Source organism: Pan paniscus, chromosome 15, assembly GCF_029289425.2.
Source record: "Pan paniscus chromosome 15, NHGRI_mPanPan1-v2.0_pri, whole genome shotgun sequence".
NCBI lineage: Eukaryota > Metazoa > Chordata > Mammalia > Primates > Hominidae > Pan > Pan paniscus.
Genome location: NC_073264.2, coordinates 94,475,946 through 94,493,644, shown reverse-complemented (window position 1 = coordinate 94,493,644; position 17,699 = coordinate 94,475,946). Strand labels below are relative to the sequence as shown.

Here is a 17,699-nt window from a genome sequence, read left to right as displayed (position 1 = left end):
TAGGGCAACTTAATGGCTTCTAAAAATGAAAAGACCAGGGATGGGTTGGTTTCAGGCCCAGGTATTCAAATGATGTCATGGTTTTCCTTTCTCTCACTTTGTTTCTTTGTTTATGGTCTTCCTCCTTTCCTACCGCACATGGCTTTCTCCTCATTGGCAAAGCCAATTTACATGTCCTTTCGAGTCATAATCCCGGAGAAATAGAGTAAGAAGAAACATCTCCTCTGAGAGTGTGGCAAAAATTTCCAGAAAAGGTTCTGGTTGACCTATTTGTGTCATATGGCCATCCAGATCTATCTGATTCTAGAATGCATGCTGTTAACCACTACTTAGTACCATCTTAACACTAGCCTTAAAAAAATGTTTTTCACTCTGTCTTCTTATTTAGATTCTAAGCTCCTTAAGTACAAAGATCCATTTATTTTTTACCCCCAGCATGTAGTACCGTCCTTGGCACATGGTACTGGATACTTTAAATGTGTATCGGACTGAACTAAAATAAACATCTAAATTCTGATGAGTGTGTAAACTGAGCTAATTCAGGATCTCAAAAGTACAGCTAAATGGTATAATAAGGAAACGGTGAATGAATTAAAGGGTAGAAAAAAATCATGGATCACTTACAAATGGTTTCTAGATCCAAACAGTCTACTAGAAGTCTCCAGCTGTGCAGATAGACAAAAGGACAAGGTGCAACCAGCAGACCTTACTTGGCTTTTCAAAAAGTTTTAGATTTCCACATCAAAGGCTGTTAGAAAAAGTGTTATCCTGAAATTACTTAGAATTCTATTGTTGTTGATATCATTTTAATTTTGTTTTTTAAATTGTGGCTAGGAAATAGAACCAAAGTCAAGTAATAAAGGTTAGTAATAAGTGTAAACAGTGGGGACTGATCTTATTTAACATTTCCATAAATTATAAAGAAGCAGTGTTTACACACCGCTTTTTAGTTTGCTAATCATAGCTCTTTCAGTTAATGCAATACAGTCATCCCCCATATACTATATACGTGGGATTGGTTCCAGGACCCACCACATATACCCCAATCCAAGCATACTCAAGTCTGCCTGTCCGTCCTGTGGAACGTGAGTATAAGAAAAGTCAGCCCTCTCAATACGGTGTTTAGAATCCCATGTACCAGGTTGCATTGATCGATCCGCACAGTTCAAACCCGTGTTGTTCAAGTGTTAACTGTATTTAGCAAATTAAGACAAAGGTAAAATGATGGAAAATAACAGTAAATGGCTTGAATTTAGATAAGGTTCACTTACGCCTTTGGGGAAGTATAAAAGTGTGGAACAAGAGGTGGACACTCAGAGGTAATCATTGGCTCCAATTAGATGGACCTATTTCCTTTATATTTTCTCACTTTTCCATGCATTTCTTGTCTATCGCCCTGAGGCTGTATGTTCAACTGAAGTGACCCTTACCAGCTAGAGGGGAATTTCAGGCAACGGACTGCTACAATCTCTGCTACAATCTCCAAACCTTCAAGGATTGGGTAAGAGGGTGAAAAGGGTGAGATGGGTAAAGAAAATGAAGTAATACAAATTGTTAAGAGCTATCCTTTTCAAGGAAGTAAGGTGATGAAGAATGAGGGTGAGGAAAATACAAATCTGAAGCAAGTCCAGAGGAAAACAACAATGATATTGTCTCCAACTGAATATGAAAAGCATAAAATAATGGAGGATCAAGAGATGGTTAAAAACACATCACAAAATTCCAAATTGCTCTTATCCTTTGAAGCTTAGAGGTGGTTTCAGAACAACAACAACAAAAAAACTGTGTGACACAAAACTTGTTAAACAATGGGTAGAGATTGAAAATGCAAATACAATACTTTCAAATAAATTCTCAGAGTTGCTAATGTCTATCAGAGGAAAAGGAGGTGTAAAGGTGCCTCCTCACTGGGTTCAGAATGCCTGGGTCCTGATCTTGGCTTGCCTACTTGTTAGTATTTCTGAGCTTGTCTCCTTGGTTGTAAAACAGCAATAAAAACACCTATCCTGACTACCACAAAGGGTGGCTTTGGCGTTCAAATGAAACCATGTATCTCTCTGGAAAACGACAGTGCCCCATAAATACAGTATTTTTGTTATTGCATCGCTGAAATTATTGCAAACCCCCAAACAAGGGGCATCCAGGGAAGAGCGACTTGGCTCTCCCACGTGGCGACTGTGTGTTTTCATCAATTTTGTCCTTTGTTTACAGAGTATCTTGTTAAGGAAAACGTTTCAGTGTCTTAAAGATTATTTTTTAACCTACTACACAAGTAGCAAGGTGGTGCCTGTAAAAGTACCATGCAGACAAGTGCTTACGATAGACAAGTGCTCACTGCCAAGAAGCAGCCACCGGAATGCCAGGACTGTCAGCAATGACTTTCCGCGGAAGAGGAGTTCTCGAGAAAGATGCACTCATTGCATGCGACCACCCGAGGGACGCCGGCCGCCGAACGGAAACATGAATTCGTGGAAATGGCCATCTGGTGACGTAGTAGTGACACAGTTCTTATATTCTGATACATTTAATAATGTGTCACAATTCGCTGGACTAAGCAGGATGCTGCCACAAGAGGCAAACTCCCAGCGACCCGACGCCCGGCTCCCAGCCGACGAGCAAGAATAATGCGCGCGCACTCCGCTCCCATGGATCCAGCGAACACACCGCCCCCCACGCGGTCCGACTCGCGCGGCGACGTCGGGCCACGTGACCCTGAGCGCGACGACGGCAGGGGAGGGCGGGGGCTCCGGCCGGCTCCGCAGCGCCGCGCAGGCGCCCCAGGGCCGCGCCGAACCGAGCCCCTCCTGCTCCGTCTAGGAGTCAAAATGGCGGCGAGGGGAACCTGGAGCAGTCCCGGAGCCTGAGCCACTGACAGGAGAGGAGAGGGCGGCGGCGGCGGTGGGAGGAGGATGGCCGGGGGTGCTGGCGCCGGTGCGGACGGCGGTGCTGGTGGCGGCGGCGGCGGAGGCGACGGCAGCGGTCCCAGCGGCAGCAGCAGCGGCGGGAGGAGCCTCCGGGGTGAGTGTCCCTTGGTGTCTCTGAGGCTGTGGAGCCGAGGCTGTGTCCGGTGTGGCGCGGGGCGTCCGGGAGAGGAAGGGGCTGTTCTTAGGCGTGGGGGCGCCGGGGCTGGGGCCAAGCCGCCGCGGGAGGCGCTGGGGCGCCGGGCGGGGAGGGGCCAGTCGTCCGTCTGGGGCTGAGGCGCGGCGGCGCCGGACTGGCCGGTCTCTGTGCGCTCCGAGGGGCGGGCTGGAGCGCGCCGCCGTCCCGGGGGCAGGGGCGCGAGGTGTGGCGCTCGGGGCGGGGAGAGCGGCCCGAGGGAGTCGCGACGGCAGCCCGGCCGGCTTTGGGCTCCGGGCGCCGAGGGGCGGGACCCGTCGCTCCCAGGACGCTGAGAAACCGCTCCCGAGACGGGGGCGCGTGTTTACCTGGGTGCGGGGTTGCGACCGCCAGGGGTGGGCGTGAGAGTGGCCGGCGGGGACTGGGAAGGGAGCAGGCCTGAGGACTGCTACTCCCAGGGGAAGTTAGATTGTCCGGGTAAGTTACTATTGCGGGATAAACCTGGAATTGAGCTTTGACAGGTTGGGAGGGAGACAATACCGAGTGTTTGATAAAGAAGAGGAGGCTGTGCTTGTTGGACTACTTGAATGGCAAAAAGTGTGCATATTTCAGTACCTTATTTGCACAGTGTTTGCTAGCTTTACCCCGAGGGTGAGAACTTTCTCACCGTTTTTCAAGAAACTCTGAGGAGTGGTGGTTCTCCTGTGAACTACAATTGCACGTCTTCACATACCAGCACAGATAATAAGTACTCTAGAGCAGGCCTAATTTACAGAAGCAGTCTTGGTTATCTTAACCAGAGCACTGTTAACTCTGCTGTAATGAGAAAGTAGACATTTTTACAGAATTACTTAGCTTTTTCAACTAACAACCTTTTTTGGAGGGGGGGGAGACGGAGTCTCGCTCTGTCACCCAGGCTGGAGAACAGTGGTGCGATCTCGACTCACTGCAACCTCCGCCTCTCAGGTTCAAGCGATTCTCCTGTCTCAGCCTCCCAAGTAGCTGGGATTACAGGCGCCCGCTGCCACGCCCGGCTAGTTTTTGTATTTTTAGTAGAGACGTGGTTTCACCATGTTGGCCAGACTGGTCTCGAGCTCCTGACCTCTGGTGATCCGCCTGCCTCGTCCTCCCGAAGTACTGGGATTGCAGGCGTGAGCCACCGCGCCCGGTCTGGTCGACTAACAATCTTTTGTCCCTAATAGCATCTGTTTCCTTTAGATTGCTGAAATGAATTGCTTTCTTCCTGAAATGTGGAAGAAAGACTTGAAATTGCTTTGCAAGAATCATACGTTGTTAATAGCAACTGTTACTAGACTTGTCATGGAATTTTGGAGTCAGAAAAACTTTTAGAGATCTAAAGGTGTGAATATTGTTTTAGAGCCGGGAAACCAGACCCAGAGAGGCGAGTGACTTGTTGTGGATCCTACAGCTGGCGATGGATTAGACCAAAACTAAGATGTAGGCCTCTACACCCCATTACCCCATTTAGAGAGCTCGTTGTTACTACACTGCTGAGCTGCTTACTTTTCATTGATTGCATTCTTCACCATTCACTACCCACCCCTATCCATAGGGTTTTGGTGTAATAAAGTTGAAAGAGAAAATGAGAGCCTCTGTCTCATTCTGACAGCTACTTCAAGTAACTGATGAAGATTTTTTTTTTTTCCTAATCTGAACTTAATAAAAACGGAGTGATATTTCGTTTGGAGTTTTCTTAGGCTCATGACTACATTTTCACCCAGTTTTAGCATGGCTCATTCTTGCATGAATTCAGTAAAACTCATAGGTCAATATTCTGTCCCACAAAACCTGACTACTGTATTGTTTTGTGTCCCAACACCAGCATTTAAACAAGGTTTTTCTATCAGACTCTGATTTTAGGATTTAAAGCACCTGTGTTGATTTCTAGGTTACACTACCTAGTTTCCAGGTATCATCTTGAGTCGCAGCATTTTTATAGTGTGTCTCAGGTAAACCTTCGGAAGTGCAGTAATGCCAAAGTTATTCTGATTTCAGATTCTAGTCACGGAAGCTCACACATCCAAAATTACATAGGTGACTGTTGAAGGTCTGCTTTTTGTTTTGCATTAGATGAATGATGTGGAAGAAAGGAAAGAAACATAATATTAGGTTGGTGCAAAAGTAACTGCGGTTTTTGCCATTAACATATAGACTTTTCCCTCAAGTTCTTATTGGAAAGATCAGGTGTACCAACATGAGTCTCGAAGACAATCTAGTGAGTTCTACTAATGCAAAGAATGCTGTTGGTATACAGGGTAGAGAGAGATGAGTGAGACCCCAAGAGTCCAAAGAACGTGGGAAACTTCGGACTTGAGCTGGCCTATGAAAGTTTAGATTTACCGAGAGATTGTAGCAGTTACTTTGTGAGGAAAAAGCAAGAGTGTAAAGTGAAGATTAGCTTAGGGGGAGGGAAATAGAAGGAGACTAGGATGAGCTGACAACTGAATTTCCTGAGGAGAATGTTTTCGTTAGGAAACTTTAGTCAGTTGGAAAGCTATTTGTCCGTAGAAGAGTTTGAGTGCTGAATTGAGGAGATTTCTACTTTTATCCTGTTGTGCAAGGTATAGAGAGCCTTTGAAAGTTTGGAGGCCAGGGATTAATGTCGTAAACCAGGAAGGTAAACCTGTTAATGATCTACAGGTTAAGCTAGAGTGAGGAGAGAATGTAATGAACCAAGGAAGACGGTAGCTGCTGTAGTAACCCAAATAGGAGATCTTAGACCCGGATAAAGTCAGTAGGAAGGATTTGGATAGCAGATACCTGTGGGCTTAATTGTGGTAAAATCCACATACAATTTACCATCTTAACCATTTTTAAGTGTATAGTTCTGTGGCATAAGTACATTTACATTGTTGTGTAGCCATGCCATCACCACCATCCATCTGTAGAATTCTTTCATTTGGAGTTTTCTTAGGCTCATGACTACATATTTCTAAACCGAAACTGTCCATTTTCGCTTACCCCCAGCCCCTGGCACCCACAGTTCTACTGTCTCTTTTATTTTGACTACTGTAAGTACCACGTATAAGTGAAATTATACAGTATTTGTCCTTCTATATCTGGCTTATTTCACTTAGTATAATGTCATCAAGGTCCATCCATATTGTAGCATGTGTCACAATTTGCTTTCTTTTTAAGGCTGAATAATATTCCATTGTATGTTATTTTTATATTTTGTTAAGTGCCCATCAATGGGCACTTAAGTTGCATCCACATTTTGACTGTTGTGAATAAAGCTGCTGTGAACATGGATGTTAAAATATCTGAGTCTCTGCTTTCATTTATTTTATGGATTTTATATCCAGAAAATTTTACAACCCCACCAGCAGTGCACAAGGGTTCCAGTTTCTCTACATCTTCACCAATACTTGTTATTTGCTGTTTGGTTTTTTTTTTCCTAATATTCATCCTGATGAGTATGAAGTGGTATTTCATTGTGTTTTTGGTTTGCATTTTTAAAAAATGATTGGTGATGTTAAGCATCTTTTCATGTGCTTATTGATCTTTTGTATTTTTTTAGAAAAATATTCACATTATTTCCCTGTTTTCTAATTAGGTTTGTTTTTTTGTTTTTGAGTTGTGGAAGTTACTTATGTATGCTGAATATCAATCCCTTATCAGACATGATTTGCAAATGTTTTCTCCCATTCTGTAGGCTGCCTTTTCACCCTGTTGATAGCGTCCTTTGATGTACACACAGTTTTTAATTTTGATGAAATCCAGCTTACCTAGATTTTCTTTTGTTGCTTATGCTTTTGGTGTCATAGCCAAGAAATCATTATCAAATCCAATGTCAGGAAGCTTTTCCCCTATGTTTTCTTTCTTTTTTAAAGATAGATAGGTTCTGGGTCTGTCACCAAGGCTGGAGTGCACTAGTGTGATTATGGCTCACAGTAGCCTTGAACTCTGGTCTCAAACAGCCCTCACATCTCAGCCTCCCGAACAGCTGGGATGACAGGTGCGTACATCCACGCCTGGCTAAGTTTTTAAAATTTTCTGAGGAGATGGGGTCTCACTATGTTGCCCAGGCTGGTCTCGAACTTTTGGACTGAAGTGGTCCTCCCGCCTCAACCCAAGGTACTGGGATTACAGGTGTGAGCCACTGTGCCCAGCCTTTTTTTTTTTTTTTTTTTTTTAAAGAATTTTATAGTTCTGGCTCTTAATTTAGGTCTTTATGTGTGGATGTCTATTACCATATACGTGGTTTTTGCATTACCATTTGTTGAGAAAACTGTCCATTTCCCATTAAATGGTCTTGGCACCTTTGTTGAAAATTATTCGACCACAAGTTTGAGGGTTTATTTCTGGGCTCTGTATTCTATTCCATTGGTCCATAAGTTTGTTTTTATGCCAATACCACTCTATTTTAATTACTGTAGTTTTATAGTAACTTTTGAAATCAAGAAGTGTGAGACTCCACTTTGTTCTTTTCAAGATTGTTTTGGTAGTTTGGGATTCCTTGAGATGCCGTATGAATTTTAGGATGGGTTTTTCTATTTCTGCAAAAAAATAGGCTATTAGTATTTTGTTAGGAATTGTATTGAATCTCTAGGTTGCTTTGGGTAATGTTGACATCTAAATACTGTCTTCCAGTCCATGAACATGGAATATCTTTCCATTTATTTGTGTCTTTATTTCGGCAGTGTTTTTTAGTTTTCAGTGTAAAAGTCTTTTGTCTCCTTGTCTAAGTTTATTCCTAAGTATTTTATTCTTTTTGATGTGATTGTAGATAGGATTCTTGTCTTAATTTCTCTTTTGGATTGTTCATTGTTAATGTTTAAGAATGCAACTCATTTTTGTGTGTTAATTTTGTATCCTACAACTTTACTGATTTATTAGTTCTAATAGTTTTTTGTGTGTGGAATCTTTTTTGTGGAGTTTTCTGCATATAGGATCGTGTCATTTGCAAACAGTTAATTTACTTCTTGCTTTCGAATTTGGATGCCTTTTATTTTTTTCCTTGCCTAATCTCAGCTAGGACTTCCGGTACTGTGTCGACTAGAGGTGGTAAAAGCAGGCATCCTTGGCTTGTTCCTGATCTTAGAGGAAACGTTTTGAGTCTTTCCCTGTTGAATATGATACTAACATGAGTTTTTTATATAAGACCTTGATTATGTTCAGGTAGTTTCTTTATATTCCTGGTTTGTTGAGTGTTTTAACAGGTGTATTTTAAGAAAAATCATTTGTGGGTGCTGAAAAGAAAGAATTTCTAGCCTGGTGAGTGAGAGAATCCTGGTGTCATTGACAGAATAATATATTATCATGAAGTTGATGTTTTAGGCATCATCTTTGTACATTTACAGACCTGTTTTGATTGAATAAAAATAATACTATAGTTATTTAGTGGGGAAGACTGACATTACTCAAATAATTATGCAGATGTATGTCTGAATAACTATAGTACAACTGGCTCACATTTGTATTTCTAGTATCTAGTGCAGTGCCTGGCACAGGGGCATTCAGTGAAGTTGCTAATTGAATCAAGAAGCAGAAGAGTAAGGTTTAACCCAGTAAAGTAAAAAACATATTGTTTATTATATAATTTTTTAATGGAAATAATGTTTATTTTTATTTTACCACTTTTTAATTTTCTTGAGACAGAGTCTCACTTTGACAGCGGGCTGAGCGCAGTGGTGCAGTCATGACTCACTGCTGCCTTGGCCTCCTGGGCTCCAGCGAGCCTCCTGCCTCAGCCTCCCAAGTAGCTGGGACTACAGGCACGTGCCACCATGCCTGGCTAATTTTTGTTGTGAGAGACAGGGCCTTGCAGTGTTACCTAGGCTTTATTTAAAACCATTTTCCCTGTTAACCCAGTCTTGGTACAATGGTAATAAAGCAAAATCAAAGTTCACCACTCTAGAAGAATTAGGCAAGTGACTTTTTCTAAAACAGGTATAGTATCATTATTAAAGTGAGGTAACAGTTTTTCTTTTGACTTTTTTTTTTTTTAGACAGAGTTTTGCTCTGTCGCCCAGGCTGGAGTGCAATGGCGTGATCCTGGCTCACTGCAACTGCTGCCTCCCAGGTTCAAGCGATTCTCTCCTGCCTCAGCCTCCCAAGTAGCTGGGACTGTAGGTACGCGCCACCACACCTGGCTGATTTTTGTATTTTTAGTAGAGACAGGGTTTCGCCCCATTGGCCAGGCTGGTCTCAAACTCCTTACATAAGGTGATCCACCCGCCTCAGCCTCCTGAGCTAATTGCTGGGATTATAGACGTGAGCTACCATGTCTGGCCCAGTTTTCTTTTTGGGTGAATGCTAGTGGAAGTTAGTTATCAGAATCCACAGTTTCAGAAGGAGGCTTTTTGCTTTGTCGCCTAAGCTGCAGTGGTGCGATCACGGCTCACCAGAACCTCAACTACCTGGGGTCAAGCAGTCTTTCCACCTCAGCCTCCTGAGCACCTGGGACTATGGGCATGTGCCACTATGCCTGGCTAACTTTTGTACTTTTTCTAGAGATGGGGTTTCACTGTGCTGCCCAGGCTGGTCTCGAACTCCAAGACTCCAGCAGTCCTCCAACCTTGGCCTCCCAAAGTGCTGGGATTATAGGTGTGAGCCACCATGCCCAGCTGAGGCATAATTTCAACGAAACTTTTCAAGTGTCTGCTGATTCCAGATTTATAATGAAATTTGAACATTCAGAACTTATTTGCAGAACAAGTTCAAAAGTTAAGAACCACCACGCTGTGGTGGTTTTTTGTTTTTGTTTTTTTAATTTTAAAATTTTGGACAGTTTGTAAATTTGACATCACAAATTGAATCTTTCAGATACCCTTACTATTTCAAATAATATAGTAACTTTAGAAACATAATATACTTAGTATTATAAATTGACATTAAATCCATGTCATTGTGTGACATGTGAGCATTATGTTAAGATTGAAATAGATGGGGACACTTGGAATAGCTAGGAAACACTTTAATCCAATACACAGAACATTCTTTAAGTTACAGGATTCAAAATAGTTCCCTTTTAGAGCATCGTTGGGGTTTTTAGATATAGTTGTGATATAATAGAACACCAGACTGGGAATCAAACCTCCATTTAGATTCTGACTGATGTTTATAGTTTTATGATCTTAAAGCAAGTCACTTAACCTATCTGAAGATTAATTTTCTCATCTGTTAAAATAGGTATGGAAATCTTGAAGCTTTTCTACCTTGTATGTATTTTTTTACTCCATTCTTCCCCTCTCTATTGCCACTCCCTTATTAGTCTGGACTACGTATTAAACAGCCTGCCAGCTAAGTCTCTGCAACTTGTTCTCCCACTGTACCTCTCCATCTCTGGCTATTCTCTATATTACTATGACAATTATGTTCTTAAAAAAACAGGCCAGACACGATGGCTCACACCTGTAATCCCAGCACTTTGGGAGGCTGAGGTGGGCGGATCACCTGAGGTCGGCGGATCACCTGAGGTCAGGAGTTCAAGACCGTCTGGCCAACATGGCGAAACCCCATCTCTACTAAAGATACAAAAATCTGGTGTGGTGGCAGGTGCCTATAATCCCAGCTACTTGGGAGGCTGAGGTGGGAGAATCGCTTGTCCCCAGGAGGCGGAGGTTGCAGTGAGCCAAGATTGCGCCACTGCACTTCAGCCTGGGTGATAGAGCTAGACTCTGTCTCAAAAAAAAAAAAAAAAATTGGAGCATGCTGCTTCTCTACTTAAAATACCTTTGTTAACTTCCCTTGTCAATAAAGTCCAGACTCACAAGAGTTTATAGAATGTGTTCAACCTTAGGTCTCCTGTCACTCCAGCCATGCTGTTTCTTGTTCCCTGTGCCTCTGTCTTGTGTGTGTTTATCCCATTGTTTGGAGTTCTTATTCTTTGCCTATTCTGTTAGCTGCCCATCTAATGTCTACTTTTCTCTTCTTTCCTAACAGAAATCTGCTTTTGTTCATGCATGCAGCAGACTTGGAGAAGCTGATTTGTCACCACCTCCAGTAGTAGAGTTCCATTAGTTCAAACCAGTCAAATCATGGCATTTCCCTGTAAACTCTTATTTGTACCAATCAGATTTGAAGGGAAGTAGACATTCTATTTCTGGGGAAGAAGATTCTTTCCTCTCTTGTATGTGAACAAGGGAACACAAGGCCCCTATTGCTACCGACAGCTGTCTTGGGATCACAAGGGATGAAGCACTTCCTGAAGATGGCAGATCAGAGAGGTAGAGGGTATCTGGATCCTTGGTAACATCATTTAACCACATATTTTATTGGGCCTGGAGCCATCCCCACCACAGGACTTCTCATGACAGATAATTTTCTTAATGTTTCAGACAGTTCTTTGGAGTTATTTGCCATCAAAAATCTCTTTATTTTTATTTATTTATTTATTTTTTTTTTGAGACAGGGTCTTGCTCTGTCACCCAGGCTGGAGTGCAGTGATACAATCACAGCTCACTCCAACCTTGACCTCTTGGGTTCAGCAGTCCTCCTGCTTCAGGCTTCTGAGAAGTAGCCACCACACCTGGCTACTTTAAAAAAATTATTTGTAGAGGCAGGGTCTCCCTGTATTGCCCAGGCGTCTTGAACTCCTGGTCTCAAGTGATCCTCCCACCTCAGTCTCCCAAAGTGTTGGGATTACAGGTGTGAACCACTGCACCTGGCCCAAAATCTCTTGATTGATACAGTCCTCTTTATTTTTCAAGATCAAGTTATGATACCTTTACCAACAGTCATACATTCTTTTGGAACTTTGCACAATAGTCATATGTTCTTTTAGAACTTTACACTTCTATTCTTTATTGCCCTGTATTATAACTGCTTGTATGCCTGACTCCTCTACATGACGGTATGGTTTGAACCAAAGTGTACGGGATGTTGCACAATGTCTAATAGTGTCACACAACAAGTAATAGGTATTCAGTAAGTGAGTTAAGATGAAATAGTAACATGAAAGAGTGCTTTGAAAGCAGTTTTTTAAAGAGTTTCTGTTCTGCTAATTGTAAGCCATTTTTTAAATAAACATGACGTGTGGTGTTGTCTTTAAAGTAAAAATGGAAAAACCAGTGAGATCAGACATTGTTTTTTGCTTGCCCCTCATTATTACCTAGACATTTTCATTTAGATAAAAACTATGTCAGTCTCCTGGCTGTAGTCCTTTATGGAAGGAGCAATATTACATTTAGGTCTGTTTCATCTGGGATTCAATTGTGAATTATTCTTTAGAGAAAAATTCTATAATATGCTTCATGAGACCTATTCTTGTCTTCAGACTTGCCTAAAATATTTTTTGCTTGCTTAAGACCAGACGTGAGAATTTTCTTGTAAGCAGAAAGCTTTGTGACGGAACTGGATGAGTTTGTAGTGAATGTTAGTGATAGCTTATGACAGAAGTCTCATAGCCTCAATTGCAGAGTCATAGTTCTGTCACATGCTTCAACAATAATGTCTGATAAGGGAGGAAGGATGGGGAAGAAGAGTTACAATTTACTAACTCTATATATTTCATCATTTATTGGCTTTGGTCAAATAAATTAAACATTAACATAGTAATTTGTAGGGTTAAAAAAATTTTTTTTTTTCTATTCGCGTTCTTGCTATGTTCCCCAGGCTGGTTCCAAACTCCTGGGCTCAAGCGATCCTCAAGCCTTCTGAGTAATTGAGATTGCCACACCCAGCTTTGCAGTGTTTGTTTTTTTTAAGAGACAGGATACTCATTCTGTGCCCAGGCTGGAGTGCAGTGGCCCTATCATAGCTCACCGCAGCCTCAAACTCATAGGCTCAAGAGATTGTCCTGCCTCAGCCACCTGAGTAGCTAGGGCAGCAGGCACACGCCATCATGCTCAGCTAATTTTTAAACATTTTTTTTTGTAGAGATGGGGTCCTGCTGTGTTGCCCAGGCTGGTCTTGAACTCCTGGCCTCAAGCAATTCCTCCCATCTTGGCTTCCCAAAGCACTGGAATTATAGGCATGAGCCACATCACCCAGCCTTGTAGTTATTTTTAAAATGAAGACAAGAGGAATAGAGTATACCTTTAAAAATATATGATACTGTGTATTGGATGATTCTGAAAGGATGTATTTGCCTATGAAGAAAAACCTTCTTGTTTTGATGTCTGGTTGTTAGCTTTTTACTTTACTAAAGCCCAGTTAACTTTTCTGTGCTTTAATTCCTCATCTGTAAAATTACTCATTTTATATTTCTCTATCTACTTTGAAAATTAAGTAAATGCTCTTTGAATTTCAACTTTTAATTATTTAAGCCAAGATCTCTCTTCTGTATTTTTTATGTGTTCTTTATGTCTGTGGGCTTACTAATTCTTGAATTTAAAAAAAATCATTTAAATCAAGCAATAGTAATAGTATATGTTTAAGCATATAGTGTATGTTTTTAAATAAATAAGCAGGCTGGGTTTTAGTGGCTCACCCCTGTAATCCCAACACTTTAGGAGGCCAAGGCAAAAGGATCACTTGAGTCCTGGAATTCAAGACCAGTCTGGGCAACATAGCGAGATCACACCTCTACAAAAAAAAAAAGTTTAAAAATTAGCCAGGTATAGTGGTATGTACCTGTAGTTCTTAGCTATTCGAGAGGCTGAGGTGGAAGGATCGCTTGAGCCCAGAAATTTGAGGTTATGGTGAGTAGCGATCACCCCACTGCACTCCAGCCTGGTTGACAGAATGAGACCCTGTCTCTAAAAAATAAAAATAAGCAATAGCATATTTTTTTAAAAAACAACAAACAACTCTTTTAAGTCCAAATTCCTTTTCGGATCCTATGGCTCATATCTTGCCACTGACTGCTGCACTCTATATAGAAATACTTTTATTTCCTTCAGGAATCCAGTTTTGTTCTCTCCGTGGGCCTTCTCATAGTTAGTACCCACTGCTGTTTGGAGCATTATTTTGGCATTCTTCCCGCTCCTTCTATTATTTTCACCAAGAAAAGAGGAAAGCTCACACTTTCTGTTGTCAGTCTTGGATATCATCCCAAATGTCACTTTCTCAAGAATCGTTTAAGATAAACAGTTGTATTATCAGACACAAAGAAGATTTAAAAAAAAAATTGCCCAAGATCATACAGTTTAGAAATGGCAGAGTCAGATCCAAACTTGGGCAGTTTTGCTACAGAAGTCTTTATCGCCACTGATTTATGCTTCCCCTACATTGTGATTGCCTGTTCAACAGTTTGCCCCACTATGAGCACCTTTGGGGTATTGTTTGCTTGTTTGTTTGTGACGGAGTCTTGCTCTGTAGCCCAGGCTGGAGTGCCATGGCGCGATCTCAGCTCACTGCAACCTCCACCTCCCGGGTTCAAGCGATTCTCCTGCCTCAGCCTCCCGAGCAGCTGGGATTACAGGCACGCACCACCACGTCCAGCTAATTTTTGTATTTTTAGTAGAGACGGGGTTTCACCATGTTGGCCAGGCTGGTCTTGAACTCCTGACCTCAAGCAATCCACCCGCCTAGGCCTCTGAAAGTGCTGGGATTATAGGTGTGAGCCACCGCCCCCTTAAAAGAAGCACCTTTGGAGGAAAAATGATGCCTGTCTTGTTCATTGTTATATCCCCATGTGCTTAGCACATACTAGGTGCTCAGAAAATATTTAAATGAATGAAAATTCTTATTTGAGGGAGAGAGTGTTTTGATTAAATTCTTCTCAGTACCTTTCATGTAGTGTGTGTGTCAGTAAATGCAGTAATGTTTTCATGCCTACTTATTATACAAAGTGAAATTTTTATGATCAAGTTAATCATGGTTACAAGCTCATTTTTTATAACCTCTCTTAATTCCTTTTTGCCCTATACTGCGTAACAGTATCACTTTGCAACTGTAAAAACTAGGGCTTTGTAGGCCTCTTTCTCATATTATCCCTCTGTGAACTGTTAAAATATAGATCATTTGTAATTCGTTTCTAAAGGGTATGTAGGAAATTGTATAAAATAAAATTATACTAGTAGATGGACTCTGATCATTTATACTGTTTAACCTTTTAACAAATTACAGAGGTGTAATTTCTCTGTGTGTAGAGGTTTTTTAAAGTATCCCATATTTTAAACCTTGACTGTTACCTCAAAAAAAAAAAAAGTGGTTTATCTGTGTCCAATAGTCACATGGTGGATAATGATGTAAGGCATGCACATTGTGTTCATGTGTTTGTTGGAGAAGTTGGAATGTCATTATACTTCAGTAGACTTTTCAAATTAAAAATCTGAAAGCTACTTCTAGCTGTAATTCTGCTGTAATTCTCAATCAGGTCAGTAGACAGAGAACCAAAAAAGTCTTCCTCCTCTCTGAATGTTCTTGCCAAAGGCTGACTTCTTTGATTAATCTTTCTTTTCTGTGTTCCTTACACTCTGTTACAGGGCTTCTCAACCTTGGCACTCTTGACATTTGGGGCCAGGTAATTCTTTGTTGTGGAGGACTGTCCTGTGCCTTGTGAAATGTTTAGCAGCATCCTTGGCTTCTACCTATTAGAGGCAAATAGTACACTTCCCCTTTCCCCTCTCCAGTTGTGGCAATTTAAAATGTCTCCAGACATTGTCAAGTGTGGGGGTTAGGGAGGGTGGAAGGGGAGAACAATCACCCCAGTTGAAAATTACAGCTTTCCTACATCATTCTGTCCACTTACTCATTTGTTTTAATATCTTCCCCTCCCTCTCACACTTACCTTTTCAGACTTCCTGCCTCTCTGCTACTGCCTCATTTCTCTGAACCTTTTTGCAGCCATACTTCTAAAAAAGAATTGTAAAACATCTGTTCTCTCCAAGTTTTCACTTGCAGTTCAGTTTCCTCTTTTGAATTCTATTGAGACCACATTTTTCTAGTTTTCCTCTATCTCTCTGGCCGTTCCATTTTTATTTTCTTTATCAGCTCTACCTAGTTGGACAATGGCATCATCTTTGCCCCTTTCTTTCTTGTTCTCTGTTATTCAACTCTCAAGTCTTCCTTTCTTGCCTTATTTCCTAGTGCTTAATGTTGTCTCTCATATGTATTGTCCTATTCATTTTTATTTTTTTTGGTAAGAACACAATATGAGATCTACCCTTTCAACAAATTTTTAAGTATACAATATATTATTGTTGACTATAGGTACAGTGTTGTACAGTAGATCTCTAGAGCTTACTCATTTTGCTTAACTGAAACTGTATGCCCGTTGATTAATAAGTCTGCATTTCCCCCCAGCCCCTGACAACTACCGTTTCACTCTTCGATTCTATGAATTTGATTATTTTAGATACTCACTTATCATTCTGGGTAATGACCAGGCCTAGATAAAGACCTCATATAAGTGGAATTATGTAGTATTTGTCTTTCTGTGACTGGCTTATTTTACTTAGCATAATGTCTTCAAGGTTCATCCATGTTGTCACCATATTTCCTTCTTCTCTGAGGCCAAATAGTATTCCATTTATGTATTTACCACATTTTCTTTATTCATTCATCTGTCAATGGATATTTAGGTTGTTTCCACATCTTGGCTGTTGTGATATCTATTAATTGTTAAGCTGGTCTCTTTATTGAAATCTCCTTGCCTATATTTCTCCATAGTTTAACATCCTGCAAGGACCAGAGCAGATTTTGTCTGTTGTTTTTTGGTTTTGGTTGTTGTTATTGTTAGAGACAGTGTCTCATTCTGTTGTCCAGGCTGTAGTGCAGTGGTGCAGTCATGGCTCACTGCTCACTGTAACCTCAAATGCCTGGACTCAAGTGATCCCTCATCTCAGCCTCCGGAGTAGCTGAGACTGCAGGCACACACTATCACACTTGGCGAATTTTTCTGTTTTTTGTAACAGCCTGTTGCCCAGGCTGATCTCAAACTCCTGGGCTCAAGCAATCTGCCCACCTCGGCCTCCTGAAGTGCTGGGTTTATAGGCGTGAGCCCCCGCATCTAGCTTGCACCTCATTTATTAAGGGTTCGTTATGAGCCAGGCACTCTTTAAGGTCTTTGGACTATATAGTTACTGAAATAAGACACAGTCCCAGTACTCCAAGAACTTAGTCTGTTTGAGGACATGGAAATCTTAATTCATTGCTCTTACAGAGTGAGTATGGAAATTGAAGTGTATCCCAAACTTTCTGGTAGCATATAGGAAAGGGATGATTTCTCAGTTTGATGTAAACCTCATTCAAGTGCCACTTCTTACATGCAGGCTATCCTGGTCACTACCCAGTCTGATTTGTGTTTTTATACTCTCCTTTACTCAGTTCTCTTTCTTTTCCAGCCCCCAAATCATCAGCATTTCCTATGACTCAACACTTAGCTTTTCATTCATTCTTCTAGATCCTTTTCTTTAGGAAATGGATTTAGTTTCAAGGGTTCAGCTGAAACTTTCAAATTTGTAGTAGCTCCAACAAAACATTTTATTGTGAAGTAATACACATACAAAGTACATTAAATAAATTTAACTTAAAAAAACATTATTTTAAAGCTGACATCACTCTGGCCATGAAATAGAGCACTGTAAGTATTCCAAAAGCCCCCCTCATGCCTCTTCCCAATCATAACCACTTTCTTCCTCCTTTTAAAGGTTACTGCTATTCTGATCTTTATGGTAATTTCCTTGCAGATTTTTAAAAATAGCTTTATTCTTGATTACCAGCTGAATATTTATCCCAAAACAATATAATGTCATTTTGGGAGGACAGTAGAGAAAGACATTTTATCATAT

The 17,699-nt window shown here is 41.3% G+C and overlaps 1 protein-coding gene across 4 annotated transcripts in view; it reads left to right on the top strand.

The window, feature by feature from the left end:
* Positions 1 to 2,795: 2,795 nt before the first annotated feature.
* The window catches only part of BTBD7 (BTB domain containing 7), a 95,607-nt gene continuing 80,703 nt past the window's right edge, over positions 2,796 to 17,699 (top strand). Inside the window, exons 1-2 of one of the 4 annotated variants that reach the window (XM_055097976.1) lie at positions 2,884 to 3,018; positions 10,966 to 11,875. The gene's annotated coding sequence lies outside the window, so the exon portion shown is untranslated. Of the gene's footprint in view, positions 3,019 to 3,290; positions 3,535 to 10,965; positions 11,876 to 17,699 lie in introns of those variants that run through there. The other 3 variants (XM_008958222.5, XM_034938052.3, XM_063596390.1) reach the window with 3 other exon arrangements.